General features: G+C 30.6%; 1 long non-coding RNA gene across 3 annotated transcripts; it reads right to left on the bottom strand.

Annotated features, from left to right (window-relative positions):
* Window positions 1-226: 226 nt before the first annotated feature.
* Window positions 227-17227, bottom strand: LOC143229347 (uncharacterized). Of its 3 annotated transcripts, XR_013015822.1 has the most exons (5): window positions 17084-17227; window positions 16496-16706; window positions 16354-16407; window positions 10550-10647; window positions 227-2293 (listed from the first exon to the last, which is right to left on the bottom strand). It is a non-coding gene; the product is annotated as an uncharacterized LOC143229347 (long non-coding RNA). The 3 variants fall into 3 exon arrangements; XR_013015823.1 differs by lacking the exons at window positions 227-2293; window positions 10550-10647 and adding an exon at window positions 15433-16134; XR_013015821.1 differs by lacking the exons at window positions 227-2293; window positions 10550-10647 and adding an exon at window positions 15433-16134 and having other exon boundaries at window positions 16354-16706.
* Between the last annotated feature and the right edge of the window lie 240 nt (window positions 17228-17467).

The following is a 17467-nucleotide window of genomic DNA, read 5'->3' as shown; positions in this document are numbered from 1 at the left end:
TATCTGTTCTATAATAACCAGATTTACCATTTTGTTGGAGGGGGGGCAGATGAATGTATAAAGATGACTATAACTGTGCATTAAACAATTCTTCTAGACAAATTATATGATGAATGTATATAGACGACTTTATAACTGTGCAGTAAACAATTCTTCTAAATAAATTACATGATGAAAGTATATAAACGACTTTATAATTGTGCATTAAACAATTCTTCTAAACAAATTATAGTTAAGTAAAAAACTTTATTAATGTTTGTGATCTAGAATGTTCAATATTCATTTTTCTGAGAATTAGATCAAGAGTTTTGTTTTAAATATTCCATAAGTTATACTTTTCTTACTTATGTAAACTAAGTATAGGAAAAGTATTCACCTCCAGACAAAAAACGTTTTCAGTATATAAAATTGATTGTCTAAATATTGCATTTCTGAGGCTAGGATAGGTATATATATTTCTGTTATCTGAAACAGTGGATGCAGTGTTTGAAATTAAGGCTGTTAGCCACAAACACTAATTAAAACAAAGCTAACTGACACCATAATCATTATCCAAACTGAATCAAGGTTTTCAGATCATGTGACAACACAGTTATATGTGTTACTTTTGAAGACATCAACACTACATAGTTTCTCCTTTTCCTGGGCATGAGATCAAATTGTAACTTTAATGATGCTGTTGTTTATAATCATACTTACTCTTGTTTCTTTCTCTAGTAAACTGATTTGACAAAATTAAGTGTACAGACATTTATATTTAAAAAGACGACAAGAAGAGATTTTCTTTTGAACACTGGTACAAATAAAACCAAACAGGTGTAAGAACTGAAGTGTAAAAACTGTATTTAAAGTATGTTAGGAAGTTAGTATAAGAATTAATTCACATGTTTAAAAAAATGCTTTCTAAAAAGTGGTGTGAACAACTGAATTAACTTCAACACCTTTCATAATATTATCAAAACACTAAACTATAAAATTTTAACCACTGATAAATACAAACAATACACAAAACTTTATAAGTTATTTTTATCTATTCATCCTGATTTTTAACCTAAGTGTTGTTGTACTTCATGAAATCTGTAAAATGTAGCCAGAAGTTTTAACTCCTGCTTTAAACTACCTATAAAACATTAAAATCCTAACTTGCCTTAAGAAGTACTAGTATTTTTTATGTTTGTAATGCTATTGAAACTCGAATAACAAAAAAAAATGCATTGCTTTATCATCTGTTTACAAGTTTAACTGTCATAAGATTCCCTATTCTTTGTCAAGAGAAGAATTCTTAGCTCTAAAAGAACTAGCTTGTAATAAGGATATTATAGTTACTTGACATAAGTGCTGGATTTGTATTTGTAGACAAATAGGATTACATTGACAAAACTAGACAAATTATACAAGACGTGAGTAAGTTTAAAGTATTTAAATAAAAATGTAATTAACCATTCAAAGTGAAGAAAAACTGCAATGTGTGTTTAGAAATTTAGAGGAAAAAATATCTGATAAGTTTCAATGTTAAACTTGGCCTTCACAAACTCAATTACTCACTCAGATCAATCCTTTCCAATACTGAGAAACTAAATTTCTAGTTCCTAATTTAAACCCTGTCATAACTAATGCATATATTGTCAAATATTCTTTTTATTTTGCTTATGCAATTTCTTAATTTCTGGATGCTGACCAATATGTTAGGACAAGCGTGGATTGCTTTTTACTAACATTCCTTTGGAAAAAAAGATATTGTTTTTCCAGTAATGGTAGACTAAGGGCTGGACTAAACAAACAATAATTTGCACAACCATTAAACTTAACTTCAAAATAAAACCAGTTTTTCTTTAATGGTCAGCTGTCTGACCAGACTGATAAATGGTGTGTGATGGGTTCACCATTAGGACCCTCCATAGCTAATATTTGTCATTTGTCATCATGAACATATGTGGCTGAAAAGTCCAACTGACATTACACTTCCATCCTACAAAATGGATGTAGAAATATACATTTTTACTCTTTTATAACCAAAAACATTTTGACAAATTCACCAATCACTTAAATCTCTCAAAATCCTTATCCAAAGTTCTTCTGTGACACTGAAAATCAAAACACATTTTTGTACCGTGTGAAAGAATTTAGCACCTGTTTACAGAAAGAAAACTTCTACTGATTTGCATATACTCTTTGAAAGTTTTCTGCCAAAATCTTTCATATTAAACTTGGTCTTAAGTCTTATTCACAGAGTCTACTCAATTTGCTTGGATTACATCTCTGTTCATGGTGAAATAATTTTTCTTCAGAACACCTAAAATAAAAGTTGATATCATTCATCATTAGGAAGCTAAGAAAAGAAATAGGGATAAAAGCTGTGAAAATAATGCATTGAGGGTCAAAGATGGATGTGAATGTAAGAATAAACACTTCATTACAATCACTTACTAATGATGAAATGTAGCAGGTAAGGGAAACATGATATAATTATATAATAAATGTAAAAGATAACAAAGTTGTAGGTGAATCTATTTAGTCACATAGATTATAATAGAATGTGGAGTAAATAGAGTGAACAAATCTGTTTATATTATCTAGGAGCAGGGGTATAAGATATAAGTGATAGAACTAGAGATAGATAAAGGTACTAGTAGCAATGCACATTATGTGGCACATTTTGGGACTAATGATCCATGGAAAGATGAACCTGAGGAGCTCATTGGTAAGTATAGAACACTGATAAGAGCACATTTAATAAAAGAGTCCATAACTTGATTTTTTTAAATAAATTGCTAAAAAAATTGTGGGGAAGAGAAACTAAGTAGGTCATTAGGGTTGAATGCCAGGCTAAGATCAAATCTAAGCAAACAGGTTTGTTAGATTTTTGAATAATTTAATGGAAAAATTAATCTTTTTTTAAATTTTTGGCATACACTTCAATAAAGTAAGGGCTATTAACTCAGGTGTAATGGTAGATTTATTAAATTTGGTCTAGACAGAGGTGAGGGCAAACATGTTAGTAAAATAGGAAATATAATTGACAGAAAAACATGAATACATTTTAAAATATATGAATATTTATTCCTATTGTAATGCTAGGTGTATTAGAAATAAAATTGATGAGTTCAAAGCAGTTCTGAAAACTGATAATTTTGATAGTATGGGTATCACTGAGACATAGCTGGATATTAACAATTTTCATGAGATAATTTTTTGAAATACCAGCCTACAAACTATTCACAAGAGATAGAGTAATGAAAAGAGAGGAAGGAATAGTTTTATATGTGAGGAATGAATTTCATCCTGCTGAGTTAGGGCATGTTAAAAAAAATAGTAATTTGCAGCAGGTCACAACGTTTTCTAAGAAGCGAGAATAAACAAATGCAGAATCAAGAGGAAATTCTGTCAGGGTAAAGTAGACAATAGTAAGCAACACAATCAAATAGGATCTCTGTCTGGAAATGAGGTCAACAGTATGTTAGTTTATCAAGTTAAGGCTTCCAGTTATACCTCCTGTGTAGTATTGACATACTTCAAGCATCTGGAAAATACATATAACCATGTTATTCCATGCAAAAATGTAGGGTCATGTTGCTAGACACAACATCTTTGGATAGAGTGGAGAATGGGAACTATACTTATAATGAAGGTTGGGCTAATTGTAGTAATACCTTAATATCTTGTTATTTATGGGTCTGGTATGGCCAGGTGGTTAAGGCACTCGACTCGTAATCCTAGGGTTGCAGGTTCAAATCCCTGTCACACCAAACATGCTTGCCCTTTCAGCCATGGGAGCGTTATAATGTGACGGTCAATCCCACTAATCGATGGTAAAAGAGATGGTGGTGGGTGGTGATGTCTAGCTGCCTTCTGACTGGTCTTACACTGCTAAATTATGAACTTCTAGCTCAGGTAGCCCACATGTAGCTTTTGCAAAATTCCAAAAACCAAAAAATCTTTGAATTTCTGTTTTATTTAATTATTGAAAATGCTGCTTAAAAACCATTGTCATCCGAAGTAAGATGGATTATGGAAGGACTGCTGAGAGGAGTGTTGTTCTTTGAATGTGATAGCCTGAAGTCCATGACTTTTTCAATGACAATTACGCTTCAGGGTTGTTGTCAAGTTTTCATGATCATAAGGAAAAGCATAACCTGGCATGGCCTGTAACAAATGTGGGGAAGTTCTAAAAGCATTTTGATATAACATATAATTCAAAATGGCTTTGAAAATTTTTATATTGCACTAAATGCAGTTAAACAAAAACTTAAACTCTGACAAATTTATACATATGATACCTAAATATAAACAAACTGCTTCCCAAAAAAAGACTTGCAGAGATGTCAGATTTATTGATGCAACACGTTCTTAGATCTAAATCGGCTCTACCAAACGAAACATTAAAATGTAAACAAGAAACAAACAAAAACAGCTGTCTAACAAATCCATAAAAGATATAAGAAATACTGGTGTGAAACAATTATTTTAAATTCTTCTAATAAAATATTTTTTACTGTAGTGATAAAAAAGAAAATCTGATAAGTATCATATTTTAAAAGCATTTCTATGTACTTATGTGGAGAATTAACTGAATATTCAGAAATGCTACCCACCTAAATTCAGTATTGCGTATTGTTTTTTATTACAAAAAATATCACCTATGAGAAATGAGTTAAGGATGGTAAACTTTAAAGGCAACCATGTCCAATTTAGTGGTGACTATATCACTAAGAACACATGAAAACAGAGTTGTGGTTATATTAGGAAGCCACAAGTTTGTAACACATATTTGAGTAAGTACATCAAATTATCAGCACAGTCTAGGTTGGTTTGTAAGGTTTAAAAACACTTACATGATTGAAAATCCTGTAAGTTTTATTGAAATTTTATATCTTAAACCTTGGTGGCATTTCCAAGATTCTTTTGAGGTTTCAAGTGTGGTTAATTCTGAAAGAATTCAATTATTTTGCCCTCAAAAAGTGCATTTAGCTTTTCTAATTGGTTAAAAAAAAATTGTCTTGAGTAATCTTTACATAGCTTCTAAGCAGCCTGATACTATTTACAACTACTATTACTCCTCCTTTTCAAGTCTTGTCTGGTTTAAGACACTTTTGTTAGTTGAAATTGCATAACATGTTTTTCTTTTATTTCCCTCTTCCAAAAGGCTAACACTTTCGTGCTGTCATAAGTCGCCTATAAGAAGAATTTAAAATTATTATAAAGACTAAATCTTGATAGCCTGGATGGAGGTGACAGAGCTCTCCATAACTCTGACCATTGAATATTATTCTGTTCCTTCAAAGCAGAATAAAGAAAAACAATTGTGTAAAATTACGAATTTAAAATGTTTCATGTTGGAAGTAATGCCATAAAAAATTCTTATTTCTGTGTGTACTTGTTAAGTGATCTTTGTCTTATTGAATCTTTAAAAATGTTTTTCAGAAGCTTGAGGTTTAAAACTTGCACAATTGCTCAAAAACCTGTAATAGTCTGTTTTCAAATGCTGTAAAAATGTATATTTAGTTTTCATTTAAAATTAAACTTCCTCTGTTAATTATAACTGTCATATATGTGCTCTGAAGCAAACATTCTCTGTGTTTGGTGACACATTGTGTGAAAGACTATAAACTACATTACGCATTTAACTACATACGTTTCTATAGCTCACTTGTAAGGCTGTACAATAGTGAAATCATCTTAGGGAAAGATAAATACATCTGCAAGAGCCATCTTAAGAGTCATCATGTAAGGAAACTCGGAGAGTTCTGAAGTTAATATTCTTAGGTACAAGATAAATGTTATTGCCTGAAGTTGTTTTATAGAAAGTTAGAGAAACAAGTATGTTTGGTTCTTTAGGACTTCATTGATTATAATGGTGCAGCAACACAAGGGAGATTTCAGTAAAAATATATTTTATTTTAAAAGATGGAAGCAGCAGCAAACTGTTAGAAAGTTTGTATTCTTTCAACAATAGCTACTAACAGTTTTACTACACTTTGATCCCTTGATTAAAATGCTCTACTTGGTGGAATTCTTCATCTATTTTACAAACTCATTCTATTATACTAGTCACTAAGTGCTGTTCTACCTTTCAAACTTCTATAAAGAACATTTTAGTAAGGATATGTTTGTTGGCCATTTGAATGTTTCACTGGTTACTTTTCTTAAGGATTCTAGTTCTGACTCTAAAATTTGAAACTTGTCATATATATTATGCTGTGGATGAGAAGATTTATGAGTTATGTTTCTAAATTGATCTGCTTATTATAACTTGTGTGTTCATAGGTGATTTTTAAATATTGATTTGCTTCTGTTTTAAATTGTTGTTCATTATGAATATTGTTTGCTTAGAAATCTTAGTTAGGACTACCCTAAATCTCTTACGCTGGTAAAACATCACAAGATATAATTGGGTTCAACCTCCAAAAATATTGTTAAAAATGAGGGTGTCCAATTGATGAAACAATACATTCTAATATGTATTAGTAGAAATGTAGAAGAGCATATTTAATCATCTATACTAATTTACAGGTTTTCTTTCTTTTTAGTTTTGCTAAACTAAATTTGACAAATTAACTTTTTAAAATAACTAAGTCTAATTACTTAATTACTCATATATATACTATTGAATTTTACTAGCTATTATTCATACACTCAGTATATCTGTTTTTGTATGCTAGGTTACAAGGGGTTGCTCCAAGAGCTGTTATTCCTGGTTTCAGAACTCCTAAAGTGTTACTAAAACATAAAGGACAAGCTACATGTAATTATAAAAATGTTAGCTGTGGACATGTACATATTTATACCAAGCAGTTGCAACTGAAACACTGTATATCAAAGACTGAAAAATCATGAATCTTTATGCAACTAAAAATTTGCTTATACACTTTATTTGTCAACACTGTGAATACTTATCAACTCGACTTTGTAACTTAACTAACTTAAAAATGCATTATTTGGATAACCTATATGTGATCAATTATGAGTACTGCAATATGTGTTTTTATACAAGCGACCATAGGTTTCACTATTGAAAGTTGTTTAAAGACCTTATAATAACCTTAGTGCAATTCTTTAATATTTTATAACCACTGTTGTATGATCAGTTGGGGTTATATTTCTGTCTCTCTTTAGTGGACATTACCCATTTTTTTGAGCTGAAGTTGATTTAACTTTCTTAGCAGAAATTGCAACAAGATTCAGCTCATAGATTAGGTATTATTGTTCCAGTAATGTTAAGAAAACTAAATTTGAATTATTTGCTGTGCTCAGTAATTGATTGCTCTGGCCATAGTAGTTTTCTTTTTCCATTTTATATGTAATAAAATCTCAAAAAAACCTGCTAAGAAGTGAAAGTTATGGTATATAATTACATTTTAATGTGGATCTTTTAATTACAGACTACTTTTATTCTTTTCTAGGTAAAAGCGTGAACATGAATTGCCAAAAGCCATCCTCAAAGCTTAATGCTTTGTGTAATAAGTTACAAATCTTTAACAGTTCTGATAGACCAATGAACTTAAAATCTTTGTTTGATTCTAACTTTTTTACTGGAATTTCTGCAGTTTGTGCATTTCACAATACTTTCTTTGAAATTCATGCAACCTCTAGTGTTTAAATCACATGTAGTTAGTATTTATTAGCCTACAAATATTTTGATAAATGTAATTTAAAGATAAAGCATCATGTAAATATGATAACAGGAAACATTTATTAAATTTTGGAAGCATCAAAATTCTGTCTTCAGTAATCTAGAGGTACAAAACAAACAAATAGTATTTGTAATTATAAAAGAAATATGATATACATAAAAAGTAAACAATTTGATTAAACAAATTATAATACGAGAAAGTAAAAAAAAATGTGGCACAAATGATATAGCTCAATTAGATTTAAATCAATGAATAATGTGTATTATTTAGGGATGGAAGAGGAGTTTTTATGCATAATGTTTCTTTTATTAGAAGTTCAGTGTAATATTTGGCTGTTTAGAGATTTTAAAGTTGGAGAGAGAAATTTGATGTCCTGTTTCTTCATGGTACTGAAAGTCAGCAGAGCTAGGAGGGTTTGTAACCATTTTTCCAATTTTTACAGACATATTCATGTATCTCATACTTGCACTTTAAGGTAATGTTTGATAACAGTAACAGTTGAACATTTATCATGTAGCTTTGTGCAAATCTTAAACAAAGAAAATGAGTCTGAAACGTTTAACAAATGTCTCTCACTATCAAGTTTGTCTTGTGCTTTATCATTAAGTTATTTTCGTATTTAAAAAAACTTAATAGAAAATAATGAAGGAATGAGAAAGTAGTTGTTTATCACACTCTTCAAAACAATAGATGTTTTCTCCCTTGGATTTCATTGTGGTAGATTTGTTTGTTTTTGAATTTTGCACAAAACTACTCAAGGGCTATCTGTGCTAGTCATTCCTCATTTAGCAGTGTGAGACTAGAGGGGATATAATATATATATATATATATATACATGATATAACAAACATAACTGAAACATGGTTAAACATATATAATTTTGATATAGAAGTTTGTTTTTAACAGATGGTTTCTTGCTATTTAATATGGAGAGTGTTAAAGAGAGGGGGAGAGTGGTTCAATATGTAAAATATGGGTTACATCCTGTTGAAATTGAGGATATTAAAGCTACTAGTATGGAGAGTAAATCCATTTGGGTCTCTAATAGGAGATATTAAAGAAAAAGCCTTTTAGTGAGGATTTTTGGAGACCACAAAATGATATTGAAGAAATTAGTGCAAATGTCTACAATGAGGTTAAGATTTCAGCTGTTAATAAAGTCATAATTGTGGTTAACTTTAATTTCAGACATATATATAGAAATGAACAAGAATGTGGAAATTGGAGAACATCTGGATACAAATGATAATTGTTGTACTAGGTTTTGCAGCAAATAGAGACAGAATAACATTTTGGTTATGAATTAAAAAACAAACAAATTTTGAAACAATGTAAAAAGAATCATCTGTTCTGAATTGTGCAGAAGAGTTATTTGGTGACACCTATCAGATGTGGAAAAATTTTATTGGCAAATTTTTCAGTGATCAAGGTAACATATTCCATATTAAGATGAAAAGGTAGCTGCAAGTAAGAAAGAACAGGTTCACTCACAAAATGTTTAAGAAAATCATAAATTTAAGGAATTTAAATTGACTGGTGTGACTGGATATTCAGAAGGCTGTACAAGATCAAAAATGTTGGTGAAACAGGAAATTAGAACATGAAAATTATGTATAAGAAACAATTGGCTGAAAATGTAAAATTAACAGTAAAGATTTCTTTTAGTATATTAAAAGTTAACAAAATGTTAGAATAGGGGTGGATCCCTTATAGGGTGATAAAGAAAGGCTAGTAAGGCTGGGTTACTTAATTTTACACTTGTAATTAAATTTTTATCAATGAAGGTTTAGGCTGTATTCGACAAATTGAACAGTTGATAAATGTAAATGAGATTGAATAAAATTACGTCATTAACTTTGAACTTATTAAGAAAAATTTCAGTCAGATAATAATTTCACAATGGTTTTGATTGGAATTGTGAGCCATTTATTACTATTTTTTGTCAGTTCATAAATAGTGGGTAGGAACCAGAGAAATGGAAGTTAGCTAAGGAAAATTCTCTTTTCAAGGGAGGTAATAAAAGTTGTCCCAGTAAATCCACACTAACTAGTCTTACATCAGTTATGGGAAAAAATTTGGAAGGTCTGTTAATAGGTGCTTTGTAAAGTAATTTAACAAACTTTATGGTCTTTATACTTTCTTTTCCACAGAGCCACATTTAGTTGTAATTCTGTCTAATAATTTATTTTTTTTTATAATCCACTTTTTTATATTCTGTACCAACAATAAACAAACAGCAACAAAGTTTATTTAATATAAAGTATTACATTAGAATGTAATACCCATTGGAATGATACAATTTTGCCTCACTTTATGATGGTGTGACAATAAACTATGACTTCTTTGTCATGTGTTACAGCACAATAGTCACAGCATATTTATGTTAATATTGATATTTATGATACTGATGAAAACATTTATATACTTGTAGTGATTTTTTTCATTGATTAACACTAATTTATTAATAACACAACTCATTAACAAGTTATAAGTACTTCTATCATATTCTTTTGAAATTAATTAATTCTACACTTTGTAAAATTATTTATTACTGTCAATTGTCATTCTTTCTGTTGATAAATATTTATTCAAATGACAACAACATATTAAGAAGTAAACCTGAAACTTTAAAGAAACCTTTAATCTGTTATAGTATGGTAAAAATAATTAATATTAAATATTGATTATGTATATGTTCATAACCAATACAGCAGCCATTTAAAAACATTCTACAAAGGCATGAAAGTCATGTTTATATAAGTGAATGCACAATACAGTCACCAATTAAAATCAGTAAGGTTCACTAGCTTCCAGTGATGTTAGAAAGACTATTTTTATTGTATGCCAAAAACCTTACGAAAAAGTTAAAATTAAGACAAAAGATCAATATTATTGCTTGTAAACAGTAAGTTACATACCTTATTGATAGGGTTTCTCCTACTGTTTCTGGCCAGTCAGAGGCTGAATACAGTCCACGTAACAAAACTGTTTGATAATGCTTGTCATCTCCATGTGTCTTGAATAAAGCAAATTAATAGTTGAAAATATACTAAATACAGGATCAATGATTTCAACAAAGCTTTATGAAGGTTCTTACTTTTTTTTTTTTTTTTTGTTACAGATAAGTAAGCTTTAGTAACCAGTAACAAGATGGTATCTTCAGTAGCCATGGCACTTGAAAGTCTTTTAGACACAGCAAATTAATCTAAGATACCATTGTTTTTCTTTAATATTAGTTATATTTTTGTGGCCAAGCAATTCCAAACATGAAGCACATATATACTCAATTCAATTTTTTTACTCATTAGGATCTCTACTACCCTACCATCAAACTGAAATTCTTATAGGTAGGATTAGAATAAATTAATCTACAATACCTTGGGAATGGTTAAATACATCAATTGAAAGAGTTTTCCCTTCTAAAACTAAAACTGTAATTGATTATCAAATCGGTCAAGAGATAATGGAGCTATGAACTAAAAATGTTTTACATGATAAAACAAACAAAAAACTCAAAGCCATTCTGTAAGCCACTATACTGTGGCTGAAAACACCACATTATAAAAAGATTTGTATATATATCACTATTTACAATCAGCTATTAAGGGTAGGAAAAATGTTCAAATGGTGTAACCACACAAACGTACTAAGTATATAGCATTTCACAGCAAATACCCTGAGACAAAAACTATTTTACATAGCAAATATCTGCCAAATAAGTAAAAATCTGTCAGCAAACAGCTTGGTAGACAAACTGTTTGATTCTTCAACTACTTACTTAGGGTGTAAAATATAACAGTCTAATTGATAGTACTTATTTACCACAACACACAACAAAAGTTAGTGATGTACTCTTCAGGTTTATAAGGCTATTACTTTGACTTTCTTTTATCCACCATTTGTAACCCAGTGTGGTGATACTACCTGGTTTGTAAAGTAAAATAAGCCTGGAAGTGGTAACTGGCAATCGAACATTGTGAACCTTCAAGATTTAGTAGTTGAATGGAAAAAAAATATTAAACTACTAGTGTTGACTGGGCATGAAAATTTTGATAAAGATTAGCTATATTTGTTTATAATGAATTCACACACACACACACAAATATTTGTGTATGGCTACCAATTCCATATACATACATGTTAATAATAGGTTAGTTGTAACAATTGAAAAAAACAGTGAGTTGTTGACATGATATTCAGTGTACAGTACAGACTTCATACTTTATAATTTTAAGTACAGTGTTAGTACAAGTTTATAAAACTTATAAACTATATCATCAAATAAAATGATATTTGATTTAATATTGTATTATTTCTTGCAAAATTTTGAAATTACAACATCTTTAACTTTGTATTCAATATTTCTGTATATATAACCTGAAATCATATTTATCCTACTGCTAACAACTGAGATGGTAACTGTAAAACTCGCTACATACCTTGGAACACATGAAAGTTTCTGAAAGAAGTGAAGTTAAGATTCAAACTACACCTAATTTTCCAAGATATTTTACAATGAAACATCATCGTCACAACCCATTTCTTGAAAGATTTTTAATTACAACTTATGAATGTAATGATCACAAACTGTTGATAAAAGAAAGTTTACATATTATGAATGAAAGTTCAAGCCTCAATATAAATTTAAACTCATTTCCCCCTTGCATTTCCTTCTTTGTAAACAGAAAGTCTTATAACATCCTAAATACTGTAAATTGTATTTTTCTATTGGTATATAACATCTTAAACACTGTAAATTGTATTTTTGTATTGGTATATAACATCTTAAACACTAAATTGGTATTTATACTGAAGGTTGTTCAATTCATTAATTTTATTAATTTGTTGAATATAAAATATGTGTAATTCCAAAACATTCATTACAGATGTTTACAACTGTTACCATGGCTCTACTATTCATTTTCACTTTTATTTCTATGTTCTGATTGTCAGAAAAAGTATTTTTGTGGAAGATGAAAACAAGCAAACTAAAATACCCATCACAGTGTTACATCACAATGAAATCATCCTAATTAATTACACTAAGTTCCATTGTATATTGTAAGCATGACTTCTCAGTTCATCCTAACCCTTGAACTTGACTATGTCTTGTTCTCCAGCTATTGATGGCACAAATACAGTTAAAAAAGCCGTAATGACAAAATGTGTTCCAAGTAAACTTTCATAATCTAGCTTTTATTGTTGAGTCACAGAAACTGACATGACTGTCATGATATTTAGGTCAGTCAGTAAATATGTGATATCTGAAGATGAAATTTAAAACACTTAGTGTTTTAAATTTTTTTTTTGAATTACTGTTTTAGTAAATAAAATTTAGATTAACATTGGCCATTGAAGCTTATAAAAAAAATGATAAGTCATAATATGGTTTAGTTGGAAACTTGCAATTATAATCAACTGAGTTAAACATCCAAAATATAATAATACAAAGTGTTGAATATTGTATATTACAGCAATTTTTAATACACAAATCAGTGAGTCACATGAAACCACAGCTGATATAAAATAGTATAAAACTGGTCTTTAATATATGCAACTATCTTTTCTCTGCTCTAGAGGACTAATGTTTTGTAGAATACAATCATATTTCAGTTGTAATACATCACACATGTATATATATATATATGTCATTATTATTATTTACAAATAAATCTTTAAATTTCAGTTCCTTCTCTTAGAACACAGATCAGTAAAGAAATATAGAAAACAATGATCTTTCCTACTTACAGAACGTGTACACACTTTCCTCAATTAGCTAAGCCTTGTTAAATTTTACAGGTGGAGTATGTGAACAAAATAATTTTTTAATGTTTTATATATACATTTTGAAATAAAGAATATTACAAGTTACTATATCACTGTCATTAATTGTTCTTATTAATTAAACTGTATTTGTGCGTAAAGAAAATATTTTTCAAACAACCTTCATATTGCCTTTTTCTGTATGTGTACAAAACAAAAAAGGGTTTACTCATGAAAATTCTTTTTCAAATACTGAAAAACACTCTATGGGAAATCCTGAGCTTTCAATTAGTTATAAGCACTTCATAGAGTGAATTAAATGTATACAAACATTTCCAAAGACAGAAGTGGACAGAACTACCTTGTTTGATTTTCCTGCACAGAGATTGTACTTCTTTTAGATACTTACCTGCTCTAACATAAATAACTTACTCAGTTATTATGACCCCTCTATGTGCTCGAATATTTCTTTCACCATTAGTCTTAATACTCCCATCTACTCCTACACATTTAATGTGAATCAGCTGTGCTGTAGCATGCAACAATCCCATACTAACGTGAGTGTGACATACCCTCCTCAGGCAACTACCTCTCCCTGGAGATTAGGTACCAAGAACAAAAAAATACCATGAGTGAAAATGAAGGGTGGGAAGCATGAAGAGAGCTAAGCATCTATTGGAAACACATTTTATGTGTAAGAAAATTATAACTTCCAACATGATACCTTACCTCTGCTAACATAAAGCTAGAATCCCACACTAATCTGTTGTGGAGACTGGTGTACCATTGCCAAGATTAGCTCTTTTTACAATGCATCTTAATCTCTGTTCTAAGAAGATGATAAGAAACTTGGATTTGACCTTGGACAACTGACAAGATAATTTTCAAGTACCAAAGTTAACCCCCTTCAACCTGACTTATAAAAAAGGTGTACATCTGGTCTGGAAGATGAAAGAGGTACTCCAACTGTGGTGTTGTCTGTTTAGCCATCAGGTAAATTCTGTTTGAAGAAGGAAGAAAACAGAAATATGAGAATGCAGGGGATCTTTAGCAAATGTCCATCAATTATGTTTTTAATTCATACAGAAATATCATGTGGTCCAAACCTTAGGGAATAAGAACTTCCAAAGTCAAGTCCCTGAGTGTGATGGAAACTTTCTAGCAGGATTGTGTTTTTTGAACTGATAGCTCCTTGGATTGAAGATGAACTGGAAATAGTTGAAGGAGTTTAAGAAGACCTCAGTATTAACCAAACAATAAGTTTGGGTTAAAAGAAATGTATATACTTTCAACAAACAGCTGAGTGTGCCAGGAGGATACTGCCCATGGTGAGGTAGAGTATGTGATTTGTCCATGTAATAATGTAACTGTACTTTCTGGAAATGGAACATCTATGTGAAACTCTATTTATCCAACAAAATAATGGAGGGGACCTAGGAAAAGTGAAACAAAATGTCTTAGATTTGATACAGACTGATGAATAACAACAACAAAAAAAGAACCATGTGTAAATCTTGAGTCAAGAGGGCACCTCTGCCTAACAACACAGGAGCTAAGGAAACCAAATGGGCTAACATAAACAACAAAAGAGAATGACTACCTTTCAAAAACCCCTTAGATGAATGATAGATGACATTAGACAAAAAGAAAATGAGAAGTAACATACTCTGCATATGAAATATATATGTGTGAAACCAAACTGGGATTAAAGAACCCAACTGTGGAGAATCTACAGAATTTGAATCCCAGTGATAGACCAAAGTATGGGCTGAGGCATTGCTAAGTATGTGGATGCCCCACATGATTAATTGTAGCAATAAACAGAGAAAGGTGCCATACAAGTAAACATATTTTTCAAAGAAATTATGTTTAGCAAATAACAACATTTGAAGGAAACACTCAGAGAAACGTGTTCCCCTGTGAGTGATCTGGAAATGCTGTATAACAATGAAGTGGACTATTCCCAATTTAAAGCCATAAATCAATTTGAAGGCATGCAGATTTGCATCAGAGATATGCCTATTTTGTTGATGTATGGTTTGTTGGCTCATCTAAAGACCCAGGTCAAAACTGAGCTCAAAGTTGAGGTTGCAACTCATTCTTCAGATATTTGATTAAGATATTCTAGCCTAAGGCTAATCCAGTGTTTAGTAGTTCAATGTGCAGTACACTTTACAATTTATTATATGTTATGTATGTGTACCAGTGCAGAATTATCACTGTGCACATAGGCTACTGCAGTATGTGTTGTTGATCTCAAATTGTTTTGAAATACTTTTTGGCTCACAATGGATTTGCATATTACCATTGACATTGCTTCTTGCTGCCACAGCAACAACCTTAATGAAACTTTTGCAATGACTGAAAACTAATTCTCCTAAAATAGATTGAAGCCAGTCTCAAATTTTCTATGTAAAAACGGGCTTATTTGCACATATTCATTTACATAAGGTCTGAATAAAACGACATATGAATCAAGATTTACCTGTATTTATACTAAAGTTATTCAAAAATGGACAAAAAGTTTAGAAGTGAGTAGTTTTTCAATATTTGCGACTGTGTGGCTATGGGGCGATGGATGATGAAAGGTCCTGATACATGATAGCAGATGCATTTTTATCACCCCGACGTTTGGAAGGGTCTACCATGCAGAAGTTGCAATTGCTTGAGTGGACAGTGGGTTTATGCCAAATTCTTGGAATAGCAAATTTCATGGCTGTCTTTCTCCCTCTGTACCATCCTGCACAAGAGCAAAATAAAATTGTTATTATGAAGAATAAACTTATTTCATCCACAACTAATGTGTAAGAGGTTTATGCAAAATATTTTATATGTGATATTTTTTCTGTACCATTGGAAATTAAAAAAACAAATTAAAAGATATTTACATTTTAAAAGGTCTAAAATTTGTATAGTATAAAATCGTACTATTCAAGCAAGCAAACATTGTCTGTCTTACCTTCTAAAGTGTTTCTGCAGTGCTTGCAGGTAATATGAGGTGCCCAGGGTTTGCCTTGATCCCCGACAGACATGCCAAAATATGCTTTGTAGGCTTTACATATTTTAGCAGATTCTGTCACAGAGTACGTTTTCGCTCTTGCCTTGATAAATTGGCCAAATACATAGCTGAATGCTTGCAGGTTCTTGATGTCATCTCTGATAAAATCAGATTGGTCTAGGTATTCACTTACGTTGCTAGAACTAAAGTGAAGTGGTAACCCCTGTATATATATATATATTACTATGGAAAGTTCTTGAAACTTCTTGTAAGTTCGAGAAAGTTCTCTATCAGCTATTCAGCACTGAATCTACCTGGAATGTCCCGAAAAATTGGAAAATTTCATTACTCAGGCCACAAAAGTAAAGTTTGAAGAGAAAAATGATCTTTTCCATTTACTTTAGGCATAAGCAATTGGGAAATAACACTTTCTGCCAAGGAACAAGAAAAAGTAAAAATTTTGTTAGAGTTTTATTACATCGACAATGATTTTAAATCACAAAAAAACCGTTACAACAGCAACATCCCCCCCTCAAGAGACATGCACTAAAACACCCACAATGAACATCACTTTCATAAACAACACAATTACATCCAAGATTTGTAAAGCCATTAAACAATCCCAACTAACAAACAATATAACATAAAAACAATAAGGTGAAAGAACTATTAGTTTACACTTCATTCTTACACATAAAGTATGCTAAACAATCAATACTATTCCAGATAAAATGGAGCAGGACAAATGTGCCACATCGAAAACATTGTCAATTAAATCATTTCTAATATATGTGAAGAAACATATGTAGAAGAAACCAGAAGACCTTTTCACACGCGCAGGAAACATCAAGCGTTATATACGAATGAGCAACACAAAACCCTCCACCAGAACACTTCCTATAAAAACACGGAACCACAAACACACACACACAAAATCAAAACCCATTTAAAATTTCTATCTTACAAAAAAACAAAAAACACTAAAGATTTTAATGAGAGAAAATATGTAGAAGTTCTTATTAAGAAAAAAAAAAAAAAAAACGTTGGGTGGTACATGTAATTATTATTTTTTTTT

Source organism: Tachypleus tridentatus, chromosome 10 (assembly GCF_004210375.1).
Source record: "Tachypleus tridentatus isolate NWPU-2018 chromosome 10, ASM421037v1, whole genome shotgun sequence".
Classification (NCBI taxonomy): Eukaryota; Metazoa; Arthropoda; class Merostomata; order Xiphosura; family Limulidae; genus Tachypleus; species Tachypleus tridentatus.
This window is presented reverse-complemented; position numbering and strand designations above follow the sequence as displayed.